Raw genomic sequence first — 14,017 nt, 5'->3', positions numbered from 1 at the left:
CTGAAACTAACACAATTGCTCGGGATCTCTCCATGTCTTGAATTATTACAAGTTTCTCAGACTCCATATCAGATCACTAATAATACAAATTGTCTTTGCCATTAATCATTTTAACTTTAAGATCCAATTCTTTTCCTAAGCCTGTTCTCATAATATTATTCAATTGTTTATTTAAAAAAGAATTGCAACTATGTTAGGCGCCACACATACAAATATTAAATATACATGGTCCACACACACAAGTAGCTCACTCACTACCATGCCAATCACAGCAAGATGCATCCTCCCTCAAAACTCTACACTGGCCCCACAAGAACTTATTTTCTTGTTTCTTTCTATATTCTACAATGACTTTCTTCTCATCTCTGGCACAAATAATCCAAGTATCTTCACCTTGCCCTTCAACATTTACTGACTCACTACTATGTGCTTGGCAATATGCGAGAAGTTGATTAGGTATTCAATGCCAAGGAAAACAGTTTTTTGTATTCAGGTCCCACCTCATCTGCTCCCACATACTATGCTAACTCTCTCAGTGGCTTTATAATTCTCCTGGTATTCATTTTTTTCACGCTCATTTTCTCATACTCCACAACTAATAGCAAACAAATCCTGCTGATATGTCACCCATGTCAGATGATCCCTTCCAGCACCATCCTGAGACCCAGGCAAAAAGAGCCACTGTGCTGGGCCTTACACTTTAGAGAATCCACTTTGGCCCCCTAGCCAGGTACTTCTTCTTGAAGTGAGAAGTCTGCAGAGTCCAGGGCATGCTCTCTGACTCCTCAGCACTCTACCACAGCAGATTCCCAGGATCCCAAATTTATATACAGAGCCCTGAAGTATCGTCCCCAGGGCAGACAGAGATGCAGGCAAACCCACCTCTAGGCCCAAGGGGCAGTCAAGAGATAGCTTGCAAGGGGTGAGGAAAGGTTGCCTGGGAAATAGGCATGTGGACATGCTATGGCAAAGAACCTAGGATATGGGCAAAAGGAGGTAGACTACAGGAGAAGAACAAGGTGACAGAAGGCCAATTCTCCTTTGGCCACTATATTCTAGAACAGAACTCCTAAAAAAATCTGTAAATTCTAAATGATCATCCACCTCATTACAAAGCTGTATCAGTCAAATTAGGAGGTAGAGCACATTTTATTTAACAGTTAACTGATTTGTAGCATTTAAATATTCAGAAATATAATGAGTGAACTTTCATTTGTACTCTTGCACCCATTAGTGTTAAGGATGGGCCTGGTTTCTACATCCTATTTCTACTTATGGTTCACCAGCTTCAATCTTCATTATAGCGCATCAAATATTATTATAAAAGTAGTGGCAGTAGAAGTAGTAGTAGCAAAAGTAGCATTGATAATACCTCTCACTGAAGCTCCTAGCATAGTACCGGACACCTAACCGTTACTAAACTCCTTCATGCCTTTGTGTTACTTACAACCCAACTAGCTAGTTATCTTCATCTTATCCATGAGCTGAAAATAAAAGAGTGGCAGAAGAAGGATCTTAACCAAAGTCTTTCTGAATTAGTAGCCCAGGTTCTTCACCCTATCCTTCCTTTCTGATGATTAAAACAGGTTTACCTGGCTTCAGACCACTCCCTGCTAATCTACACAGATCTGCCAGATTAATCTCCATAAAAGACCTCTTTCACCTTAACATTTGATCCAGTTTTTAAAATATACACTACTGGTTATGCTCTATCCAGTTAAGTTCCAAATTCTTAGCCTGATTTTTCTTTCAACCCCATCTGCTTCATTATTTCCTTAAAAAACTCTTCAAATTCTTCACACCAAAATCATACCTTGCCTCTACCTCCCACATGCTTAACCCCTTTTCCACATCCCTCAGCCACTACACCTCCCTAAAAACTTTTAAGATCCATCTCATGCTTTACCTCCTCCCTAAAGACTTCTCTAACTACTCAAGCCCAGAATCTTTTCCCATCCCCAATTTTCTATATTCGCATAATACTGAAAGTCTCTGATCGCTCAACAAGTAAGTAAGCTATGAACTTAGCAGGGTGTCAGCCACAAAGGATATGACATACCTTATGACTTCACGTCACCTTATGGAGTTCCTCTTGTTGGAAGACACCATAGGGGAAACTGGTAAAGTGGCTCTAAAGACAAAGCACCTGGGTGATAATCCACCTTCATCATATATTAGCACAGACTTTGCTGTTGAACTTGTACAGTAAAGTCACTACCAGCAGTTCATTTATGATTAGCAGACTTTTTGGTCCCTGAGCCCATTTCGATCTTAAATTTTTTGAGAACACCAAAGAACTTTTGTTTATTATTATTATTGGGTTCAACTTTATAATAATAATTTAATGTATTATTAAATTTAATAACTTAATATTATTAAATTATTATTAAATAATAACATAATAATTTAATAATTATTTAATAATAATAATAATTATTATTATTATTATGTGTATTATATCTAGTTGTGCAATGGCATGTATTCAACAGCCAGCTTTCCCTCCTTTACCCTCAAAAATGCCAAATTTGTAGTTTCAACTCATTTCCATGATATAAATACTCCCAGTGTGGCTGGTTTCAAGCTAGCAATGTGACATCTGAATAAAGATTTAAGAAAAGATTAACAATAATGGCTCTCTCCAGCTGGTAAGAACGGGCTTCAGTAGGTCACTACTTATATCTATCCATTTACCATATTAGAAAACAAAATGGAAGGAGAAAGTCCAAGATGATGGCATAGAAAGATCCTAAACTCACCTCCTCCCATGGATAAACCAATGCTACAGCTACATATGGAACAATTCCCTATGAAAAAGACCTAAAAATTAGCCAAACAACTTCTGCACAGCAAACAGTAAAAAGGCCACATCAAGACACATAGCAGAGGCAGTCTCACCAAGAACCTCATCACAGTGTGGCAACCCACAACTGGGAGGGATGTCACAAATTCAGAGCTTCTCCCTGAAGAGCGAGGGGTTCATGCCCTGTGCCAGGCACACCAACCCTTAGGACCTGCAACAAAGAGACAAGCCTCCAAAACATCTGGCTTTGAAAACAATGAGGCTCACATCCAGGAGACCCATAGGGCTGCAGGGAGCTGAGATACTTCCCTTAAGGGGCTTGAGTGCAGATTCACTCACCCTGGACACAGGCACAAAAGCAGCAGTATGAAAATGCCTAGACTACATGTGAAGAAGATTCACTTGCTAGTCTTAAAGCAACCACCAGAGGGACAGAGGCCTGCTGGAACTCTCTAGGGGGGCGGAGGAGCTGGTTGGTTTTCTGCTCTCCCTCTACCGTGATAATGCTAGCAGGTATGCCCTGACCCTGTGCTCTCCTGCGGCCCTGCAAAAGCTGGTGGGCACACCCCAGCCCTGAGCTCTCCTGCTGCCTCATTAAAGCTGGCAGGCATGGGCAGTATCCACAGGGGACACTCCTTGATCATCTATCTGGCTCTGGTAGCCAAGGGGCTTGCATTCTTGGGTCCCACAGGACTGTAACAATAGGAAAGCCAGTTGTGGCAGGCTACCATCCCCAAGGCACCAAGAGACAGCAGACTGAAACATACCCCAGATCTTTCAGTGAAAAAGGACAATTTACTTGTCCTATAGTTTTATCTTGAGGGGCAGAATTGAGGCTTGCTACACAGAGCTAGAGACTACAAAACTGCTCTTAGGGAACATAGGCTGGGAAACACCATGTTCGTACTGTCCCTTGGCCGTGCTACAGCTCTCTACTACCTCACAGTAAACAGCTTATACACATGACTGAAGCCCCAATTTTTGCAACTTTTGCCCAAAAGACACCTCCAAGTCTCCAGCAGGGTTTATGATTGCAGTCCCAAAGGACTGTATCTATTTGCATCCTTTAAAAGCTCTCTGAGGGTCTGGCTTCCCATCAGCCTGAAGCAAGGTACTGACTGAGATACTTCCCTTTGGAACAGTGATAGATAATGGGTACACTGTCAACAACTGGGAACTATCAGGAATAAATCAGGCTGCTTGGACAGTCACAAAGGTTCAATAGACAACCAAGACCTAGGGTGAGGTTGAAAGACATGGTTCCTCTCCTAACACAACGCCACTCCTTCAAGACTGGGAAGGTAGCTGTTTCACCTAATATACAGAAACAAACACAGAGTCGAGCATAATGAGGACACAGAGGAACATGTTTGAAAGGAAAGAATAATATAAAACCTCAAAAAAAAAAAACCTTAATGAAATGGAGATAAGTAATTTGCTTGATATAGAGTAAAAGATAATGGTCATAAAGATGTCCACTGAACTTGGGAGAAGAATGGATAAACACATTGAGAACTTCAACAAAGAGATGGAAAATATAAGAAAATACCTAACAGAAGTCAAAGAGCTGAAGAATAGGATAACTGAACTGAAAAATATACTAGAGGGGTTCAAACAGACTAGGTGAAGCAAAGAATGAATGAGTGATCTAGAAGAAAGGGCAGTGGAACTCACACAGAACAAAAAGGAAAAAGAATTTCAAAAAGTGAAAATAGCTTACGGGGCCAATGGGACAACATCAGACTACCATTTGCATTATAGGGATCCCAGAAGGAGAAGAGAGAAAGAGGCAGAAAACTTATATGAAAAAAAAAAAAAAAAGAAGGAAAAAAACTTCCTTAACCTGGGGAAGGAATCAGAAATCCAGGTCCAAGAAGCCTAGAGTTCCAAAAAAGTTGAACCCAAAAAGATCCACACCAAGACACATTACAGTTAAAACGTCACAAGTTAAAGAGGAAATCTTAAGAGCAGCAAGAGAAAAACAACTTGTTATGTACAAGGGAACCCGCATAAGACTATCGGCACATTTTCAGCAGAAACTCTGCAGACCAGGAGTAGCACAATATATTTAAAGTGCTGAAAGAAAAAAACTTCCAACCAAGAATACTCTGTGTGGCAAGATCACTATTCAGAATTGAAGAAGAAATGTGTTCCAGACAAGTGAAAGCTAAAGGAGTTTATCACCACTAAACCAGCCTTCCAAGGAATGTTAAACAGACTGAAAAAAAGGGCGTTAATTAGTAACAACAACAACAACAAAAACATATGAAAGTATAATTCTCACTGGTAAAGGTAAATCTATTATAAAGGTAGTAGATTAATCACTTATAAAGCTAATATGAAGATTAAAAGACAAACAAAAGCAAAAATAAATATAACTATAATAATCTGGTAAGAGGAACACAAAATAAAGAGATGTAAAATGTGCCATCAAAAACATAAAATGTGGGGGACAGGGTAAAAAATGTAGTTTTAAAATGCATTCAAACTTAAAGTTTTTATGAACTTAAAATAGAATGTTATTTACATAGGCTGTTATTTGTGAGCCTCATACTAGCCACAAAGCAAAAGCCTATGGTAGATACCAAAAAATAATGAGAAAGGAATCTAAACAAAACACTAAAGAAAGTCATCAAACCTCAAGAGAGAAGAAAGCAAAAGAAAAAGAAAGGAACAGAGAAGAACTACAAAACAGCTATAAAATAATTAACAGGAAGGCAGTAAGTATGCACCTATTAATAACTACTTAAAATGTAAATAAACTAAATGCTCCAGTCAAAAGACATAGAGTGGCTGAATGGGTACATAAACAAGACCCATCTATCTGCTGCCTAGAAGAGACTCACTTCAGATATAAGGACACACACACACAAAGAAAGTGAAGGGATGGAAAAAGATATTCCATACAAATGGAAACCAAAAGAAAGCTGGGACAGCTATACTTACACCAGAAAAAAACAGACTTTAAAACAGCTACTACAATAAAAGAAGGGGATTGGATAATGATAAAGGGGTCAATCCAAAGAGAAGACATAATATTTGTAAATATATATGCGCCCAACATAAGAGCACCAAAATACAACACGAATATTAACAGACCTAAAGGGTGAAAGTGATGGAAATACAATAGTGCAGAACCCTCATAACCCACTTACATAAATGAATACTTCCATCCACACAGAAAATCAATAAATATTACAGGAAGAAAACTGGAAAAATCATAAATATGTGAAGATTAAACACCATGATACTAAACAACCAATGGGTCAATGAAGAAATCAAAAGAGAAATCAAAAAATACCTTGAGACATTTGTATATTTTGGAGATTAATCCTTTGTTGTTTCTTTTGCAAATATTTTCTCCCACTCTCAGGGTTATCTTTTTGTTTTGTTCATGGTTTCCTTTGTTGTGCAAAAGCTTTAATTTTAATTAAGTCCCATTTGTTTATTTTTAAAACAATCCAATTAAAAAATGGGCAGAAGACCTAAATAGACATTTCGCCAAGGAAGACATACAGATGGGCAAGAGGCACATGAAAAGATGCTCAACATCACTAATAATTAGAGAAATGCAAATCAAAACTACAGTGAAGTATCACCTCACACCAGTCAGAATGGCCATTATCAAAAAATCTAGAAACAATAAACACTGGAAAAGGTGTGGGGAAAAGGGAACCCTCCTGCACTGTTGGTAAATTGATACAGACACTGTGGAAAACAGTATGGAGGGTCCTTAAAAAACTAAAAATAGAACTACCATATGATCCAGCAATCCCATTACTGGGCATATACCCTGAGAAAACCATAATTCAAAGAGTCATGTATCACAATGTTCATTGAAGCACTATTTACAATAGCCAGGACATGAAACCAACCTAAATGTCCATCAACAGATGAATGGATAAAGAAGATGTGGCAAATATATACAATGGAATATTACTCAGCCATAAAAAGAAACAAAATTGAGTTATTTGTAGTGAGGTGGACGGACCTAGAGTCTGTCATACAGAGTGAAGTATGTCAGAAAGAGAAAAACAAATACCGTATGCTAATGCATATATATGGAATCTGAAAGAAAAAAAAAAGGTACTGATGAACCTAGTTGCAGGGCAGGAATAAACATGTAGACATAGAGAATGGACTTGAGGACACGGGGTGGGAGGGGGAAGCTGGGGCGAAGTGAGAGTAGCATTGACATATATACACTACCGAATGTAAAATAGTTAGCTAGTGGGAAGCAGCAGCATAGCACAGGGAGATCAGCTTGGTGCTTTACAATGCTTTACAATGACCTAGAGGGGTGGGATAGGGAGGATGGAAGGGAGGCTCAAGAGGGAGGGGATATGGGGACATATGTATGCATATGGCTGATTCACTTTGGTGTACAACAGAAACTAACACAGTATTGTGAAGCAATTATACTCCAATAAAGATCTATTTTTAAAAATCTAAAAACAAAAATACCTTGAGACAAAAAAATTGAAACACAACTTACCAAAATATATGGGATGCAGCAAAAGCAGTTCTAAGAGGAATGTATGGTGATACAAGTCTAGCTCAAGAAAAAAGAAAAATTTCAAACAAGCTAACTTTACACCTAAAAGAACTAGAAAAAGAAGAACAAACAAAGCCCAGAGTGAGTTGAAAGAAGGAAATAACAATGATCAGAGAAGAAATAACCAAAATAGAAGCTAAAAAGACAGTAAAAGAGATTGATGAAACTAAAAACTGGTTCTTTGAAAAAATAACCAAAATTCACAAACCGTTAGCTGAATTCTCTTTACCAAGAAAGATAAAGAGGGCTCACAACTGAGGAGCCCGCCTGCCGCAACTAAGACCCAACGCAACCAAATAACTGAATAAATATTTTTTTAAAAAGAGACAGCTTAAATAAATTGAATCAGAAATAAAAGAGGAAATGATACAACTGATAAACAGAAATACAAAGAATCATAAGAGACTACTAAGAACAATTGTATGTCAATAAACTGGACAACCTAGAAGAAATGGATAAATTCTTTGAAACATAGAATCTTCCAAGACTGAATCAGGAAGAAATAAAAAATCTGAATAGACCTATTTCTAGTAAGAAGATTGAATCAGTAATAAAAAATCCCCCAACAAACAAAAGTCCAGGACTAGATGGCTTCTATGCTGAATTCAATCAATCATTTAAAGAAGATTCAATAACTATCTTCCTCAAACTCTTTAAAAAAACTTAAGAAAAACCCTTCCAAACTCATTTCACGAGGCCAATATTACCCTGATACCAAAACCAAACAAAGACACAACAAAAAAAGAAAATTATAAGCCAATATTCCTGATGAAGATAGATGCAAAAATCCTCAACAAAATTTACCAAAACGAATTCAGCAATACATTAAAAAGATCATACACCACTGTCAAGTGGGGTTCCAGGGATGCAAGGATGGTTCAACTTCTGAAAATCAATCAACGTGATACACCACGTTAACAAAATGAAGGATAAAAATCATATGAACATCTCAATAGATGCAGAAGAAAGCTTTTGACAATATTTAACATCCATTTAGGATAAAAAACTCTCAACAAGGTTGTACAGAAGAAGTGTATCTCAACAAAATAAAAGCCATATATATCAAGCCTACAGCTAAAATCACACTCGGGGGGAAAAGCTGAAAGCTTTTCCTCTAATGAACAAGACAAGGATGCCCACTCTCACCACTTTTATTCAACATAGTATTAGAAGTCCTAGCCAGAGCAATTAAGGCAAGAAAAAAATAAATAAAAGTCATCCAAGTTGAAAAGGAAGAAGTAAAACTGTCATTATTTGAGGACAGCATGATATATATATATATGGTCTAAAGACTCCACCAAAACATTGTTATAATTTTTAAAAGAATTCAGTAAAGTGGCAGGGTACAAAATCGACACACAAAAATGTGCTGCCTTTCCATACATTAACAGTGAGCTATCTGAAAGAAAATTAAGAAAACAAAAACTTTACAATTGCATTAAGAAGAATAAAATACCTAGGAATAAATTCAAGAAAGGAACTGAAAGGCCTGTACACTGATAACTATCAATATAAGATATTGATGAAAGAAGTTGAATGAAGTACAAATAAATGGAAGGATATTTCATGCTAACAGATTAGAAGAAATAATATTGTTAAAATGTCCATATTACCTAAAGCAATGTACAGATTCAATGCAATCCCTATCAAAATACCAAAGGCATTTCTCGCAGAAACAGAACAATCTGAAAATTTGTATGAAACCACAAAAGACCCTGAATAGCCAAAGCAATCTACAGAAAGAAGACCAAAGCTGGAGGCATCATGCTCCCTGATTTCAAATGATATTAAAAAGCCATAGTAATCCAAACAGTATGGTATTGGCATAAAAACAAACATATCGTTTAATGGAACAGAATAGAGAGCCCAGAAACAAACCCACCCACATATAATTAACTTACAACAAAGGATGCAAGAATATACAGTGGGGAAAGGACAGTCTCTTTAATAAACTGTGCTGGGAAATCTGGACAGCCACATGCAAAAGAACAAAAACTAGAACTACTATCTTATACCATACATGAATATTAACTCAAAATGGATTAAAAACTTAAATGTAGACCTGAAACCATAAAACTTTTAGAAGAAAACATGGACAATACGTTCCTTGACATCAGCCTTGGTGATGATTTTTTGGATCTGACTCCAAAAGCAAAGGCAACAAAAGCACAAATAAGCAAGGGGGACTATATAAACAAGATGATGGATTCTGCACAGCAAAGGAAACCATCAACAAAACGAAAAGGCAACCTACAGAATGGGAGAAAATATTTGTAAATCATATATCTAATAAGGGGTTAATGTGCAAAATATATAAACCACTCATACAACTCAACAGCTTAAAAAAAAAAAAAAAAAAAACCCCATAAAACAATCAATCCAATGTTAAAATGGGCAGAGGTTGAATATACATTTTTCCAAAGAAGACATACAGATGGCCAACAGGCACATGAAAAGATGCTCAACATTGCTAATCATCAGGGAAATGCAAATAAAACCCACAGTGAGATATCACCTCACACCTGTTAGAATGTCTATTACCAAAAAGACAAGAAATAACAACTGTTGGCAAGGATGTGGAGGAAAGTGAACTCTTATGTACTCTTAGTGGGAATGTAAATGGGTGCAGCCACTATAAAAAACAGTATGGAGGTTCCTCAAAAAATTAAAAATAGAACTACCATATGATGCAACAATTCTACTTCTGAGTATTTAATCTGAGAAAAACAAAAACACTAATTTGAAAAGATATACGCACTCTATTTTTATTGCAGCGTTATTTACAATAGCCAAGATATAGAAACAACCTAAGTGTCCATCAGTGGATGAATGGATAAAGAAATGTTGTATGTATAGACAGTGGAATACTACTTGCCCATAAAAAAGAATGAAATCTTGCCATTTGCAAGAACATGGATGGACCTTGAGGGTATTATGCTAAGTGAAATAAATCTGACAGAGAAAGAGACATACTGTATGACCTCATATGTGGAATCTAAAAAACAAAACAAATGAACAAGCAAAACTCATACAAAAAACAGGATGGTTGGTTGCCAAAGGGGAGGGGTATTGGAGGTGGACAAATGGGTGAAGTGGTCAAGAGGTACAAACTTGCAATTAAAGAATAAATAAGTCATGGGAATGTAATGTACAAATGGTGACTATAGTCAATAATGTGGTAGTGCATATTTGAAGGCTGCCAAGAGAGTAAATCTTAAAAGTTCTCATCAAAAGGAGAAAAAAGGAAAAAATTTTTGTAACTTTGTATGGGACAGATGGTAACCAGACTTACTGTCCTGATAATTTTGCAGTATATACAAATATCAAATCATTATATTGTACACCTAAAACTAATGTTAGTTGTCAATTATATGTGAACAAATAATGTAATAAATATTTACTAATTTGAAAATGACAGAAATAAAACCACTGCATCTTATAATAGTCATAATTTAATGAAATATATCTAAATTTTCCAAGAAAAAACAATTTTATGAGAAGAGTGGCACCGTTTTACAGTTGAAACTTCTTTAACGTATTGATTAATAGAAGACAATTGGCTTCTCAGGTCTACTTCAGCACTCAATTTGCTGTTTTGGTTGAAATATATGAAGTAAATGCAGCCTCACCTAGATACTTAGTTGAAAAGGAAGGACTTCCTGGTGACCCCTTGGGTCCTCCACTCACACTTCGAGCAGCATTCATATACAGTATACATTATGCACAGAAGGCCCTAGTGCCAAAAGACCCTACCAATAGTAAGAGTCTAGACTAGTTTGGTAGTTTAATTAGTTTTTCTCACCTAGCAATTATCTCAATATAAAGAATTCTAACTTTAGACTGCACTGAAAAGAAACTTTATGCTATTTTGTGTGTGTATTTACATACATATATGTATGTAAATATATATGCATACATATTATATTTCCCAATTCAACAACTCAAAGTGCTAAGAATATCAAGGAAAAAATGATAACTATAAAGTAAAAAATTCATTTGCAGGAGAAAAAATGTTATGCAGAGAGTATTTATGAAGCTCATGTATGAATCTTCACTGAGCTGGACATAATCTTCAATTCAGCATAAAAGGTAAAATTATCTTCTACATTTTCACAAGTGGACAATGGTAGCATATGTACAAGATGATAAATTAGAGTTATATATTCACTGATTTTTAAAAAATAGCTTCTGTGAGAAGAGAATTATATTTTGGTTAACTCTTAAATTTTAGATTTCCCAATTTAATGTTTTTAGCAATACTTCTTCAAACTGATATTGTTAAACAGTTTAACAATATAAGCACATAAGTCATACTCAAGAAAAAATTTGTTAATTTAAAATTTACAGAACTACAGGTAATAGCCCATGGTTTTATCTGACAAACTATATTCTTAACAGTAAGTGCTATTTTCCCTTGGCTCTAAGTATCACTGTAGCCTGGTATTCTTTTCCCTTTTAAAAATATCAAGGCAAAGTTAAGTATGTTCTGTACCTCCTCCTTTACTTAAGCTTACGCTGGAATTACCTTCTTCAAAGAACTGAAATAGGATAGCTATTGCCTAAACCAGTTTAATCCCACTAGCTACTTCAAACTATTATATTTCAAACCACGTCTATTCTTTTGTAAATATTATCTTCTCATTAAATTAAATGCCTTTGTGATCCCTTTAGCAACAACAGTATATATTAAAATTTAAACTATATTTTTGTAAGTCAAGGGTGAGCATACTGAACATTTTTTCAAGGGCAGGCTAAAAAGTACCAAAGGTAATCAGATTTTTATGGGACTCCACTGTTGCTCTACTTTTCAGCAGAAGCTACTGATACTCATTTTCGGTTTTCTTTTATCAACAGTGTTAGGTGCTAACACAAGGCTGGGCAGTTTACTCACTTCTGCTCTTACAGTTTTTTACATGGAAGAAAAATTTGGAGAGAGGTCAAATGTTTAAATAATATAAGGATCACCATACATATTTACTAAAATAAATAAATTTGCCTTCTTTATATTCTGCCCTTTGTCAGGGTAATTAGTATTTCATCTGTTTTAGTGTATATTTCTCTTATCAATTATTGCTCTGTAATCTTTAAAGATCCTGCCCCAATATTTGAATCTGTGAACAAGAGGGATTACTTTAGAAGTTTACTCTAAAGAATTCCTTCTAATACTGAAAATGACTTAATAAAATATATAGTACATAATATCCCTTTTTGAAAACCATTTTGTTTCTGATTATATCTAGTTCCATGTTACTATTTTCAGCTGCCACCCTCTCCAGCAAAACCCTCATCACATTCTACCACAAGGATTTAGCCAGAAAGATGACAGTACTAGCTACCAGTATGAGTGCTAATTCTAGACTTTCATGATACATCCTCTATAGGTATATCTTGTTTTATCTTTCACCATATTTTCATTTTATAACACAACTGAGTATATAATATTCCCATATTTATATCAAAAATCTGAGCTCAAAATAGTTAAAGAATTTAAGGATAATTAGCTAGCAAATGATAAAGCCAGGAATTTGAACTCAGGTCTATTTTACTTTTCAAAAGACTAGGACTCACATCTTTCTCTAACAATTTTGCAAGTTGAAAAAGCTCATGCAACATGCATCAGATTTTTTTTTTAAGCTAAAGACATAAGTAGTCATGGATATTTGTGTATGTGGAATTCACGTGATGTCTCACATAACATAATTTGGGTCTTTGTGGAAATTTTACAGTTCCATTCAAGTACTACAACAGACTTCTACTAACACTGGGACAATCCTGACAAAAATCTATATTCAAGATTAGTTGAGGGAGGTGATCATCCCACAAATTTGCTTCATACTGAACCTGTTTTTTGTGTCTTCAAGAGTGAGCTGTGATTTCATAGTCATAGGCTGAACTACAGTGCAGACCCATGCTTCATGATGTAGAAGACGAGAAAGTCGTTAACTATTAGAATGTGGGGCAGGGCAGGCTACCTAACTGCTCAACGACAATTCAGAATTTAGGCAAGACTGTTCCATAAAGTGCTATACAGTCACTATGTTAAAACAGAGATAGTAACTTCAGAAATATCATTGACAGTAAAAAGGACCACATAATAAATTATTCTCTAGAAAAGGAGACAATTCAATGTTGTACAAGTGATGCCTAAATTCAAGTATTAAACTCACTGTGGCTCTAGTGGGTTACTAATATTTCAGACATTGATAATCTAGGGGTAAAATTTCCAAACATTCTAGTTCTGTTTGGTAAAGGTAGTATTTACATTGAAATAGGATGTTAATTCATCAGTTAGCAGAAAAATCTTCTCTGGTGATGCCATGCTGATCCCTGGATCTATGACACCTCATAATAACCTCCTCGAATAGGAAGCTAGTATAATATTAGGTGGGTGCATTAAACAAAATATCTCAATGGGAAAATGCCACTGTGGGTAAGCTAATATTATAGAAATGCAAAAAATGCATGGCACTTAACCACTGATAAACATTTCTACCCAAAGAAAATTTTTTGTTAAAAAATAGTTTATACTGTACCATTTACTTGTTCTATGCCATGTGCTTAAGCAGTTGATTTCACCTTTAGCTACAACTGTGTATTTTCTAATCTTTTAGGGCAGCTGTCAAGTAATCAGAGTAAGCAGTGCCATTTTAATAAGGAAGTCT

The 14,017-nt window shown here is 35.8% G+C and overlaps 1 protein-coding gene across 2 annotated transcripts in view; it reads right to left on the bottom strand.

Annotated features, from left to right (window-relative positions):
• Positions 1 to 14,017, bottom strand: part of RFX3 (regulatory factor X3) — a 297,259-nt gene that overhangs the window by 257,002 nt on the left and 26,240 nt on the right. The gene's annotated exons all lie outside the window — the stretch shown is intronic.

Source organism: Mesoplodon densirostris, chromosome 6 (genome assembly GCF_025265405.1).
Source record: "Mesoplodon densirostris isolate mMesDen1 chromosome 6, mMesDen1 primary haplotype, whole genome shotgun sequence".
In the NCBI taxonomy this organism is placed as follows: Eukaryota; Metazoa; Chordata; class Mammalia; order Artiodactyla; family Ziphiidae; genus Mesoplodon; species Mesoplodon densirostris.
This window is presented reverse-complemented; position numbering and strand designations above follow the sequence as displayed.